This window comes from Triturus cristatus, chromosome 3_2 (genome assembly GCF_964204655.1).
Source record: "Triturus cristatus chromosome 3_2, aTriCri1.1, whole genome shotgun sequence".
NCBI classification, from domain to species: Eukaryota; Metazoa; Chordata; class Amphibia; order Caudata; family Salamandridae; genus Triturus; species Triturus cristatus.
In genome coordinates, this window is record NC_140584.1 from 455,557,574 (window position 1) to 455,571,075 (window position 13,502).

The 13,502-nt window shown below is 48.2% G+C and overlaps 1 protein-coding gene across 1 annotated transcript in view; it reads right to left on the reverse strand.

Moving 5' to 3' along the window:
* The window catches only part of LOC146857530 (uncharacterized), a 700,718-nt gene that overhangs the window by 546,604 nt on the left and 140,612 nt on the right, over window positions 1-13,502 (reverse strand). The gene's annotated exons all lie outside the window — the stretch shown is intronic.

The window sequence follows — 13,502 nt, forward strand, 5'->3', positions numbered from 1 at the left end:
CAGGTCACTTGACCAACCCCCTCTCAGGTGTATCAGCATAATAAGCCATTAACATCTATCCTGTTGGGTCTTGTGAAAACTTTCACCTTAGACTTGCTTAGTGATTTTCAATATTAATGACCACCTAGCAAATCCGATTACGGACCTGTAACTGTCTGCAATCTGAATATAAGTTTTGTAATTTCCCTATACGAAAAAACATTACAATGGACATCATCCCAATTTGGAACAAACCTTAACACCATGACGGCCTGTCTAACTAACTTATCGCCGAGCTGTACCTGCCGGCTATCTCAAAAAAGTTTTAGATTTTCCTTACACAAAAAACATTGTAACAACATCGCTCCATCAGCAAATATCTCGCCCTCATTACTACTTCTCTACTTTGGGTCATTCAAAGCTGAGAGTGATTGCACATCTCTACTGGATTATCGCTACTTAAATTAACTTTATTACAAACTAGCATTACATTCCTTTACAGTATTTACTTCCTTCTCATCCCACTCTAAGATGGCGGCTCCCATGACAGCCTGTCTAACTAACCTATCGCCGAGCTGTACCTGCCGGCTATCTCAATAAAGTTTTAGATTTTCCTTACACTAAAAACGTTGTAACAATATCGCTCCATCAGCAAATATCCCGCCCTCATTACTACTTCTCTACTTTGGGTCATTCAAAGCTGAGAGTGATTGCACATCTCTACTGGATTATCGCTACTTAAATTAACTTTATTACAAACCAACATTACAATCCTTTACAGTATTTACTTCCTTCTCATCCCATTCTAAGATGGCGGCTCCACTCTCGTACCAGCCCTGGAGCCTTCTTCTCTCTCTCTCCCCTTGACAGGTTCACCTGTACATAAAAACAGCGCAGCAACGAGGACACGCCAGAATGCGGTCCGCGAGGTTTGGCTTCGAGTAGGTGTCATTGTATGCGGGGTTCAACGTACAAGTAAGTGCTACCAGTGGAGAAAAATCTCCATACCTGTACGGTACGAGGAGCCTTTCCTTCGTCTCCCTTTCACCCCGTAGGGCGATCCTTCATTACGGAGTACGCCATTATCCTAATGATCTCGATTACCATCCTCCTTTAGATGTACGAGATCGCCGCATCCCCTCCGGTGACCATGAAGCACAGTGTTGCTTTTTCTTAAGTATGTTACATGTTCTGTGTTGTACGTTTATGTGTGTGTTAAGTCAGACTTATTAATTTTACGAATTTCAGCACACTTTTTTCAGCACCTCGCCGGCATGGAGTGAATAATTGCATCTCTTCTCTTCTTCACATAGCGGCACATCAGATAAGAAAGTGTGCATACACTTGGGTGTAGTGTGCTCACAATTTTTAGTGACAGTAATACGTATTATTATATATTTTTTCTCCCTAATTAACTTTTGTTTTGTACCTTACAGACCATTGTGCTGACGTACATTACGTATGTATTTTAAAACGCATGCCTTACAATTGTGGCATCACACTTATTGCACCTAATTCAGGTTAACTAGGAGTGGCAAGTTTCTCGACACTGGGCTGGTCCCAGTGTAGTCCTGACGAAGAGCTGGGGAAGCTCGAAACTAGTTGACCAGAACATATGCTAGGCACACCTTTCCATTACAGTTAGGTTTCCTTGTCATATTACCCCGTTTTAATTTTTTCAGCTTAGAGCACTAATAAAGTTTATTTTTAGCCCACTAGCTGATTATTTTAATTATCCCACTCCACCACTTCTTCACTTACACTACACATAGTCCACAGTTTTTAAGTGCTCCTACGTAACACCGCAAGTCGTAGCACGCCTCAGTCCGTAGAGGACTGGGAGGACCCCTATGATGAAGCATGTCACCGTGGGGAAACCCTGGTGAGTGAGGGGACTATAGAAAGAGATAATCCTTCCCTTTCTTTCTAATCGGTGTTCTTTAGGAACAAATTGTTTCTGACACCATTTGTTCTTCCTGGTTAGGTTCCTGTCTACTTGACCTGTTCAGGTAGTTTTTTGGCAATTGTATTAGTGGAGGGTGAACCTAACCGATAACCTCTACTTCCCCCTTATGTTCTGTTAAATCCTCTTTTCTCCGAACATCCCCGCACCACGGAACCATCGTCCAGCCGCACGGACCCCATGGAGATAGGGACGGTAAGGGCCTCCCTAACCCTCACCGAGCGAGATCACCGTCGGAAACAGGGTCTCTGTTTATATTGCGGCAAGAAAGGCCATTTCTTACGAGAATGCCCGGTGCGCCCGAAAACCAGCCGCTTACGGGCCAACCAAACAGCTGCCAGCGCTAGTGAAGGGCAGGCGGGAAACGCAAGTGCTTGAAGGTACCAGAAGGGACACCCTCAGGCTATCACTCCATCCCTTCTCTGGAAGCAGACACCTCCAAAGAACCAGACCACTTCTTTATCACCGTGCGAGTCATGCTCGACAATGGGCCCCGCAATGTCAGGGCCATGATCGACTCCGGAGCCACGGGCTGCTTTCTGGATCGCAGGGAAGCGGACAGGTTGGGGATCCCCCTCCTTCTCAAAGAAACACCCGAACTCGTGTTCGCCGTCGATGGTAAGGAGCTGGACTCTGGTTCCATCAGACACGCAAAACCATCCCTGAGGGTTGCCATAGGGGAGGACCACAGCGGATGGCTCACTTTGAACATCATCCACGCTCCTCGATGCAACCTCATCCTTGGGTTGCCATGGCTACGAAAACATGAGCCCGTCATCCATTGGGCTACCAACACAATCCGGTTTTGCTCTCCCTTTTGCCGGACCCACTGCGGTCACCAAGAAAACGCTCCAGAAGAGGGCACCAGTACCTCCCAGTACGTGGCGACGGCCGTAGAGAAGGAGGTGACCCTCCCCGACTGGTATGCGCCCTATCATGAAGTCTTTGATAAACAGAAAGCGGAAGACCTACCGCCGCATCGCGACTATGATTGTCGCATCGACCTAATTCCTGGAGCCACCGTTCCGTGCAGTCGGATTTATGCCCTCACGGAGCCTGAAACCCGGCATCTGCGAGAATACCTGGACACCTACTTACAGCTAGGGTTTATCCGCCCCTCTAGGTCCCCTGCAGCGTCCCCGCTCTTCTTTATACCAAAGGCCAACGGCGAGTTATGCTTCTGCATCGACTACAGAGCCCTCAATGCCATGACGGTCAAGAACCAGTATCCCTTACCGCTCATTCCCGTGTTGTTGGAGCAAGTCCGAGAGGCAAAAATATACACCAAATTGGACCTCCGGGGGGCGTACCATCTGGTAAGGGTACGCGCGGGCGATGAGTGGAAGACGGCGTTTAAAACCCGTTTCGGCCTGTACGAATATCTGGTGATGCCGTTCGGGCTCTGCAACGCCCCGGCGGCCTTTCAATATTTCCTCAACGAGGTACTGAGGGAATTCCTGGACAAATACGTAGTTGTGTATATCGTCGATATTTTAATCTTTTCGTCCGATCCTGAAGAACATATCGGCCACGTCCAGACAGTATTGAAGGCCCTTGAAGAAAACCACTTGTTTTGCAAGCTTACAAAATGCGAATTCCACGTTACCACCGTGGAATTCCTGGGCGTCCTGTTGACCCCGGAAGGACAAATCATGACGGACCGGAAGGTACAAGCGGTAGCCCTGTGGCCGCAACCCACAACTGTGAAAGAAGTGCAGAGCTTTCTTGGCTTCTCGAACTTTTACCGTCGGTTCATCAGTCACTTCTCACAGACGGTGACCCCGCTTACCAGGTTAACACGGAAAGGGATTCCCTTCCTATGGTCCTCCGAAGCCCAAGGGGCCTTTGACCGACTCAAGAGGGCCTTTACGTCCGCTCCCATCCTACGACATGCCAAACCAGAGCTACCATACATTGTAGAAGCGGATGCTTCCGACGAGGCGGTGGGCGCTATACTGTCTCAGCGCCACCCCGACACCGGTCTACTGCATCCGGTCGCGTTTATGTCCAAAAAGTTAAACTCGGCAGAGCTCAACTACACCATCTCCAAAAAAGAGCTGCTGGCCATCCGCGAAGCGTTTCTGGAATGGCGGCATTGGCTGATGGGAGCACGACACCAGGTGACAGTATACACGGACCATCGGAACCTCCATTTCCTGCGGTCAGCTCGGCACCTATCTCCTCGTCAGAAGCGATGGATGCTCTTTTTCGCGGAGTATAACTTCGTAGTCACGTATCGGCCCGGGAAACAGAACAAGAAAGCCGATGCGTTATCCCGACAGAGCGTTTCGGACCTCCCGGCGGAGACACCAGACCAGTCCATCTTATCGCCAGAGCAAGTCATCGGCTGCCTCAAAACCGAATCCTTCCTACAAAGAGTAAAGAAAGGGATATGAACGTTCGCATGGACTTCCTGGCTAAAAAGCCATAAGGAATGGCGCATACAACATGGTCTTCCCTTGTATGGTTCCAGAATTCTAGTCCCCACACTACAACTCCAGAAACTCGTTTTCTCCTGGTGTCATAGCTTGCCCAGTGCCGGGCACATGGGGGGAACCAAAACCCTGGAAAAGGTCCTAAGGCAGTTCTGGTGGCCGTCGGTACGTCCCGATGTTTTGCTATGGGTAAAACAGTGTGCGATTTGTGCCCAAATGAAGCCCGACCATCAAAGAAAACAAGGTCTTCTTATGCCTCTTCCTACCCCTCGGAATCCTTGGGAAAGAATCTCGATTGACTTCGTGGTGGGATTACCGAAGGACCAAGGATGTACGGCGATCGTGGTCGTCATAGACTATCTCACAAAGATGGGTCACTTTATCGCCTGGGGCAGGGGTGTTGGCAAAACTCCTATTGCTACACGTCGTGCGCCTACACGGCCTTCCGCGAGACATCGTGTCCGACAGAGGGACGCAATTCACCGCGAGATTCTGGAAGGTCTGGTGTGAACAACTCGGCATCCAATCATCCCTCTCCACGAGTTTCCACCCACAGACCGACGGCCAGACCGAGAGACTTAACCAAACCCTCAAGCAGTATCTTCGTTGCTACACGGACCAAGCGGCAAACACCTGGGTCGACTTGCTGTGGGTGGCTGAGGTAGCATATAACAACTCCCAACACTCTTCCACACACCACACACCCTTCTTTCCAGCCTCAGGGTTCCATCCTCGCTTTGTTCCCTTTTTTCTCCCTCAAGAGAAAGTGCCTCTTCCCGATGTGCAGGACAGAATCCGCAGCATTCACTCAGCCTTGAGGTGGGCCCAGACAAACCTACAGAGAGCAAAGGACAGGTATAAAGCCCAGGCCGACAAGCACCGTCGTCCCACGCCGGTGTACCACAAGGGGGAGAGGGTGTGGCTATCCACGCGGAACATTCGGTTCCGGAAACCCAGCGCCTTCACTCCCAAGTTCATCGGGCCTTACCCTGTTGTCCGGCACGTGAACCCCGTGGCAGTACAGCTGCATCTGCCCCCACAGATGCGCATACACCCGGTGTTTCACGTATCGCTACTCAAGCCCTCGAGGTGTCCTGTTCGGAAGGCCCCGGCCCCGGTATGGGTGCACCACGACCAGGAGTTTGTCGTTCAACGCATCCTGGATTCCAAGCTGGTTCGGGGCAAGCTATGGTACCTTCTAGCTTGGAAGGGATATGGGCCTGAGGAGAATTCCTGGGAACCTGCCGCTGCGGTGCATGCTGCCCGCCTGGAGGCGGCCTTCCATCGCCGCGCCCCCGCTAAGCCTGGGGGCCCCGCTGCCCCGGGAGTCGGGGTAAAGCGGGATGTGCTGTCATGATTCCAAGGCTTGCCGCGAAACGGCGGAGAACGGAACTCCATTTCCCAGAAGGCGCTGCAGCACAAGTCACGTGCCGGCGCAAGAGCCCGGGAAATGGATAAAGGTCCCGTCTTACTTGGGGGCGTTGCCAATGATTCCTGACCCGTACCTGCAGATCAACGGCCCAGCCAAGACCAGTCCAGCCGAGTCCCTCCGCTCCGGTCAGCCGAGACAAGAGACGCCGGATCCCGTCAGTGATCGTCATCCGTCACAGCAACCCGCGCGCAGCTGAGTCCCAGCCGGTCCCGGTCGAGGTGAGTGAGAGAGGCGCAGCCTTGCAGAACCTCGTCCCGAGTTCACCCTGACCCCGACCTTGCCTTCCATTCCGCTAACGCTCCTCGAATGCCTACGAGGGGTGCGACAGTGGATTCAGCGATCCTCCGCCACAGGATTGCCGGGCGTTGAGTAGTAGCGCGTACCGCTCCAGCCCCTAGCTCCTCCCGAGCTCGCCTTCCTCTCCTCACGTCCCCGTGAAACAACGGGACCGTGCGGAGGTGGGCACCAGCACCGCCACAGCGCTTCTCCGCCCCAGGATTTCCGGGCGTTGAGTGGTAGCGCGTACCGCTCCAGACCCTGGTTTCCTCCTGATCTTGCCTTCCACTCCTCACGTACCCGTGAAGCAACGGGACAGTGCGGAGGTGGGCACCAGCACCACCGCGCCGCTCCTCCGCCCCAGGATTCCGGGCATAGAGTAGAAGCGCCGGCCACTTGACTTGCCTTCACTTCAGGCATTCGTTGGGCTATCAGCACGCATCTCCCTGAGACAAACGGAAAGTGTCTAATACCTCTCCTTATCTCTTTCCAGGTCTCTCTACCTGCAGTCCCTATCCTTCCCTTCCCTCGCCCACCTGTCCTCTGAGTCCGAGGGTATTATACGTATTCCGGACTGGGGGCGGATGGGAGGTGGACCCTAACATAGCATCGGCGTTATCCCGAGGAGAAGATCAACGAAGCCCGTGACAACCATAGACAACATTCTAGTACTTGTCATCACGTACGACCCAGACATCACAACTACCGTTGTTCTGCTGCTTTGTGGACTATAGCGCAGCTTTTGACCGAGTCAATCGCAGCAAGCTATTGGAAAAACTTAGCAACTGGGGGATATCACAGATGGTTTTAAAAGCAATAATTGCCCTGTACGAGGGGACCTGGGTACGTATTAAAACCAGTCAAACGTCCGTAACGACCAAGGTTCCAACCAATAATGGCCTCCAACAAGGGTGCGTTTTGGCCCCCTTACTTTTTACCATCTACACAGCTGATCCGGGGAAAGCCCTGGAGGGGGAAAATCTACTAACACCAAGGCTGGGGAATGTGAGGCTCCTAATCCTCCAATATGCCGATGACATTGTCATCATGGATCATTCTAGGACAGGCCTACAGAAACCCTTAGAAGCGCTGCATAGATTTAATCAAAAGAACAATCTCCTGGTGAATCAGGAGAAGACCAGGATAATAATCTTTGGGAAGTACCACCGAAAGATGACAGCTCAATGGCGCCTAGGAGAACTGCAAATTAAAACTTGCAAAAGTTATAATTATTTGGGTCTCAGGATATTGGAGGGGGCCACACCCTCAGCCCATTTGAAATATTTGAGAAGTGAGGGGACTGGCATTATCTATTGCCTGAGAAATCTCAACCGAAAACTACACAGCCCGGCTGTAGAACCAATTCTGAAAGTCTTAAAAGCAAAAGCAGTGCCCTCCCTTAATTATGGCCACTTGGTCTTTCCTGGTGACTTCAATAAACTTCTTACGAGCCACCAAATTTCTGTATATAAGAAGGTATTAGGTATTCCACGTCAGGCAAGAAAAGCAAGAGTAAGGTTGGAGCTGGGTCTTACTCTTCCGGATATTACCTGCTTAGGGGACACGGTAAAATATTACATTAGCACTTTGCGAGCTCCAGTAACATCTCTAAAAACGCTCATCAAAATAATTTTTGAAGAAAGTGGCTCTCCATGGCAGGTGCAGCTGACAGCAGGCACAAAATTGTTGGGAATAGACATGCAAAATTTGAACAATTCAAATATTCCAGTTGCTGCATTGAAAAGATCAGTGAACAGACAAGTCAAGAAAAAGTCCTATGAAAGAGATTTGGACAGTTTACACCATCAATCTAATCTCTTAGCACTGGATTCCACCAACATAGTGGGTAAACCACAGCCTTAGTTTGCGCAAGCACTGTCAGTCCCGGCCCGGAAAAAAATCACTTATATGAGACTTCTTGCACTACCCATTGCGGATTTTAATCAGGCCTGGGCCCGGCAGGACAATCTTGTATCATGTCGTCTGGGGAAATGTATAGAACTAATTCGAGCCGCGTTGAGGCAGAATACAGAGTTATAAAAAGAAACCAGTTGGCCATCAAACAAGAGAGACCTTGACAAAATGTTCCTTTAAGTCTAATATATCTGCATTTTATAGCCAGTGTCGACATTAATTTTAAGGTTTTATGCTTCATCAATTTGTAATAATATATACAGGATTTTTAATTTTGTCCTTTTCTTACAATGATAGTATATTGTAATAATTGTAAGTAATTGAACAATAAAACTTAATTCGGCCCTTAATTCGATATTGAGATTGCCACAAAATATTAAAGGTTGCAACCATAGGGCAAGTTAAACGCTTCGAAAGTTTAAAACATCTGTATCATCTAGATTAGATCCATAAATTGAGCAGAGTAAAAAAGGGGTATTATTTATTTTGATTTCAACAATAGCCCAGATTATCTACTTAGACTCGTTTGCAAGAAGCCACCCCACGCCTAGCCAAAATAGCTACCCTCTTAATTGTTGTGTCGTGTCCGGTACAAGCCAAAACCTCAAGTCCTAGATTCTTCAACCACCACCGCTTGCTCCACGGTATATGGGTCTTCTGCTTACATAACAACTTTTTTTGTTTGGTATACCTGTCAGACCCTAGTACAGTGCACCAGGAGTGCCCAAGGCTTGTAAATCCAAATGCTGCTGGTGTGCTTGCAGCACTGGTTGTGCCACAGAAGCAGCCTGTAAAAGTGGGTCTAAGGCCTGCCATTGCAGAGCCTGCGTGCAGTCTGTTACTGTCATGCTGACTGGGCAAGTGCACCCACTTGCCAGTCCCCAAACCTTCCCTTTTCTTCATGTCAGACACCCCTATGGTAGGCCCAAGGGCAGGGTGCATTGTAAGGATAAGGTAGGACATGCCCTAGTGTGTGGCATGGTCTAATAGTGAATTACAGCCATTTTCGTGTTTCACTATTGCAAGGCTACCTGTTCTCCATAGGCCAGAATGAGCAGTTCGATTATTACATCTTAAAATCCTAACTGACTCAGGTTACATGGTAGAAATTCGAATTTAGTTTGCCTGAACTCAGAATGATAAAATACATCTTTTAGTGAAGTTGGTTTTAACATTCTGTGTTTGAAAATACCACTTTTAGAAAGTAGGTATTTTCTTGTCTAACCATTCAAACCTGCCTCTGCTAGGCTGTATATTCCTTGTCTGGAGTTTGAGTGACAGGGCTGGGGAATTCTAGGAGACAGGGGGAGGTAGCCCAGTGGTGAATAGAAAGATCTGCATCTAGATGGGAGGGAGGAGTTGCACCTGGGACCTGAATAGGGCTGTGCCTTCCCTCCATAATGCTGGCTCCACCTCCTGTGGTGCGTCTGATGTCTCTGCCCTGCACTCTGAAAGGAAAGAAGGAGTCATGTAAACAATGTGCTCCAGGACTGACCAGAACTGGTTTGGCCTAGGCAAAGGCCTCTCTGCCTTCAGAGAACAAAGGAAAACTTAGTATAAATATTGGGACCCCAACCCAAGAACTTTAGATCACTTTGGGAAACAAGAAGAAACCTTTGCTGAGAAGGGGAACCAAGAAGAAACTGAGGAGAGAGTATCATTCTGAAACTGGGGGATTGGCCTGCAGGGGTTGCCTACTGCCAAAGAGAGGAGAAAGGAACTTTGTGTGTAATTTTGCTCAACTTGTGAAGGATCTCCAAGGGCTTGGAAAAGAGCTTGCCTCCTGCTGAAGTCTCAGGGACAACAGACTTCAACCACCAGCTTCCCAGAGTTCTTTGGAAGTGCCTGCTGCTGTTTTGGGCCTTCTGAGGGACTGCGTGTCGCAAGGAGCTGGAAGCGCGACGCACGGAGAAGAAGCGTGTCGCTGTCGCAGCCGCTGCCATCGCATCACTGAACAAGGGTGTCGCCACTGTAGCTGTCGCATTGCACCGCATCACGAGAAGCGCCCCGCAACACCGAAGAAGCGTGTCGCCATCGTAGCTAATGCATTGCACTGCATCAAGAGAAGACTCTCGCATCGAGGAAGAAGCGTGTCGCCATCGCAGCCGTCGCATCATGGATGATGCCGCTGTAGCTGTCGCATTGCACCGCATCAAGAAAAGCACCTCGCATCCACGGAGAAGCGTGCCACCGTCGGAACTACTGCAGTTATCGCATCGAGTGGAAGCGTCTCTCAACGTCGGAGAAGAGTGTCGCTGCCAAAGCTGCTGTCATCGCATCACTGAAGAAGGGTGCCGCTGCTGCAGCTGACACGTCGAGTCTTCTGGGACCATCGGAGAAGTGAGCCGCATCAAGAAGATCTTTACGTCTTTATTTCTTTGCACCAAACTTTCATCGCATCAACATCGTTGCAACACTTTCGTTGCCCTACGTGTCGCATCTAAAAGTACATTGACTTAAAGTGTCGCATTTAAGAACTAAAGAGACTTAAGCTAACTACTACCATTTTCACAAATGCTGTACACACTGCCTCTGAGATAAGCCTGTCTGCTCTGCCAAGCTACCAAGGGGGTGAGCAGGAGTTATGTTAGGAGTGTACACCCTTTTCCATAGTCAATGAGGCTCGGCAATAAAAGCACAATCATCTAACATATTAAACATCAAGATGATAGAGCAAAGCAGCCAAGTATGTTCAAACAAGAAACGTCACCGGGGATAATACAATTCAGGGACTTATATCCACAGGCTATCAGAGACAAGGAGAACAAGTTGACCAACTAATTCAAAGCTTGTCTCACCGACCAGAACCATGCCAACGGGTCTCTGGCTTAAAGGGCAAGCTAAGTATCCCAGAGATGGATTTAAGTACCCAGCCCAAAGCAAGCCAAGTCAGTAAAACGACGCATGAGGTGATTCTTACCCCCAGATATGTCTTAAAAGGCCAACATGATATTCTAAATAGGGCCAACATACTCAGACTATTTAAGCATATTCCGACTCTCACCGAAATACACTCAATTGACTTGGAGTGGGTTAAGTTCTTGAGTCTTTCTAGTGACTCACATGGGGAGTCAACCTCAATAGGGCTGCGTCGCCATGCCCTGGTGGGGCTTATAGCTAAAGAAATAGCACAAATGGCTGATTGGGGCATTGATATAGCTTTCCCCATACCCGAGAAATACCCACATGTCTTAGTAGCACCACCACCAACAAAGGAGTTATACTCGGTGTTAAGGGGGACAGTAAACAATCAACCAGGGAAAAGCTTAGCCGGGGATTCAAGATCCTATAATGCTTATAGAATAATAAGATCAATTGACCAAAGGTCAGTCCACTATAGTGGGCAAAAACATAGCACCACGCAAGGCACTGGAGGCCAGCCCCCACGACGGCACTTCTAATACAATAAATGCTGCTTGTCAATTGAAGAAGAACAGACTACCGGGAAATAACAGGTATTTGTCCATCATATCCTGGAATGTCGCAGGGCTAAAAAGATTGCTAACCTGCAACACAGCATGTATGTACCTTCAAGCAAATGATATCTTGTGCCTACAAGAGACGTGGGCTACTGAACTCCTAATTATCCCAGGTTTTTATGAACTTCATGTTGCAGCCATAAAACGTAATATATTTGCGAGAGCATCCGGTGGGCTCTCAATTTTCATTAACCACGTTCGTAAAATAGAGGTAACATCAGTAACAACACACACTTCTAACTTGCAAGCAGTACTGATCGGTGGACTTAAAAATAATAACATCTCGACCCGTCTTTTGATAATCAAGTGCTACGTCAACCCCGCCACTCAGCAAAAAAAACAAGTAATAAAAGCACTAACAAGAGAAATGGACCACCTTATAAATAAATATGCCTCACATTTCCCAATTATCGTCGGGGACATGAATACCAGGGAGTTGGGGCATACAACACGGGATCCTCTAAGCAATACAGTTTTGGCCCCGCTGCAGCGGCTTCTTAGCACGCAAAACATGGTTTCCGCCCATAATATCAAAAAAGCCTTGGACCCTCTCTGGCATCCACTTCCCACCTTCAGGGACAAGTCAACAATTGATTACATCTTTATATCGGATAACTTGCTAACCTATTTTAACAACTGTGAAGTGGGAAACAGGGATGAGAGTGACCACAGACCTCTGAGGGTATCTTTTGAGCTAAACAGGAAACCTGCTAAACAACTGGAAATATTGGGAGCTTCAACCGGAGAAGAGCATCATGAAGTCCTGAGCAGAATAAAATGGACCACAAACTTAGGCCCAAAGCTTTTGGAGTGGATTTTTTTTTACAAAGAGTCAAGTCAAACAGACAGAAGTACGGTATCCCCATTGGAGCTCTGGAAAACACTCCTTGATGACCTAAAAAATGTTTTCGGACAAGTTACTGGAATCCCTAAAGCACAGGTCTCCTCACAAAACCAGTTGTCACAATTAAAACCATGGGCCTTAGCGCAAACCAAGCGGAATCTTTCAAAGACCTTGAAGGCAAGAAGAACAGGAGCCATAAATTCCCGTACAACGGAAATAAAAGCGCTTTGTAGGGAACACAGGAAGACTATATGGGAAATACGATCAAAGAAAATCGAGGCAGAGTGGCTGAAAATCTTTAATTTCTTCAAAGAAAAGGGTCACATCCAACTTTGGAGATACATTAAACAACAGAGCCATACCGGTCAAAGTAAGGAAAATGGAATGGCAGCTTCCCAGTGGGTCAAATATGCAAAACAACTATATACGATAGAGCAGAATATGACTGATACTCAAATACAACAAAACACCCCAGCTCCTTATAATAACGATAAAATACCGGTTATTACTAAGGCGGAGATCATCAACCTGATTAAAAAAATGAAGGTAGATGGGGCCCCTGGTCCCAACGGAATCCCAGCAGCAGTGCTCAAAGCATCCCACGGATTCTGGGCGGACCAGTTAACACCACTCTTTAAGTACACGTTCGTCATGTCTACAGTTCCATCCTCGTGGAAAGGCTCAATACTTGTTCCGATCCACAAAAAAGGCGACCGTACCAAACGTGAAAATTATCGCCTGGTTGCTTTATTAGATATAGAAGCAAAAGCATATGCCAGACTATTGTTGAAGGAACTAGAAATCTGGGTAAAAGATCATAATATCCTTCCATTTTTCCAATCTGGATTCAAGCCCCAAAGCTCCACCATAGACAACATTCTAGTACTGGGACACTTGTCATCACGTGCGACCCAGACATCACAACTACCGTTGTTCTGCTGCTTTGTGGACTATAGCGCAGCTATTGACCGAGTCAATCGCAGCAAGCTATGGGAAAAACTTAGCAACTGGGGGATATCACAGATGCTTTTAAAAGCAATAATTGCCCTGTACGAGGGGACCTGGGTACGTATTAAAACCAGTCAAACGTCCGTAACAACCAAGGTTCCAACCAATAATGGCCTCAAACAAGGGTGCGTTTTGGCCCCCTTACTTTTTACCATCTACACAGCTGATCCGG